Raw genomic sequence first — 1,146 nt, 5'->3', positions numbered from 1 at the left:
GACCGGTACAGCGCCCGCTTTACAGCAGATGCTGCGCCAATCCGCCTGTCGATCTCCCGCTCCCTTCTTCCCCCATTCGCTCTTCCTGAATCCGAGGTTCGACTATCCGACGGACCCTCCTCTCCAGGACCCCTGAATAGACCTTACCAGGGAGGCTTAAGAGTGTGACCCCAAGTATGAATCCAGTAAGTCCAATTTAGATATACAATATACGTCCTATTTTACATATTTTTGCCACAATCTTGATAACTCTAAATTGTCCATAGGTGTGAGTGAGAGTGTAGATGGTTGCTTTTTTCCCTCTATGTGGCCCTGTGATGGACTTGTGACTTGTCCAGGGGCTACCCAACCCATATTATGTAAAACATAAATAAAAATAGAATTCAATGATTTGCAAGTTCTTTTCAAACTATGTTCAATTGAATACACTACACATTAAAGACWTTTATTGTTCAAAAAGATAAACATTTTTGGACTTTTGCAAATATTCACTCATTTTGAATTTGATACCTGCACCACAGGACCATGTCCATCCTTTTCGTTTAACAACGCTCAATTGAGGACACTAACTGTTGAAGCTTCACTAGAACTGGGGTTGTACTGCCATAACTAAAAGGCTTCAGCTCCTATTACAGAAATGTTCTCATTGGAGCTTTTAATTAGACAAAGTTCTTTTAGCTGAACAACAGTTTGGCAAAAGTTTCAAAGCCTGGTTGAACAAGTCTCAGACAAAGAGTTGCTGTGGGGTGAGGATCGAAGACTTGGGGGAGCCCTGGTTCTTACAAATGCGTAAGTTTTGTGTCAAAGTTGGATAAGGTTTCAAGTGTGGAGGGAGAAAAACTGCAGCCTGGTAGWGCATTCAGCTGCAGGGAAACTGCAGTCAGGAAGTGGACAATAATTCAAAACAGAGGTCTGAGAAGAGAAGGTCTTCAGATGTGTTGGGTCCAAAGTTTAGCCACACATTCATGGCGTCCCATGCGGAAAATATAAACGCATATGAAAAGGATGTCTGCAAGGTTTGAGATCGAAAAGGATGCTTTGGATAAACAGAAAGGAATAATGGGCCTCATGCAAGAACCGTTCATACGCACAGATTTGTTCTTAAGTTGTGCGTACGAGTGATTTAGGAGAATTTGTGGCATTCAC

The sequence above is a fragment of the Austrofundulus limnaeus genome, unplaced genomic scaffold (genome assembly GCF_001266775.1).
Source record: "Austrofundulus limnaeus strain Quisiro unplaced genomic scaffold, Austrofundulus_limnaeus-1.0 Scaffold62, whole genome shotgun sequence".
NCBI lineage: Eukaryota > Metazoa > Chordata > Actinopteri > Cyprinodontiformes > Rivulidae > Austrofundulus > Austrofundulus limnaeus.
This window is presented reverse-complemented; position numbering follows the sequence as displayed.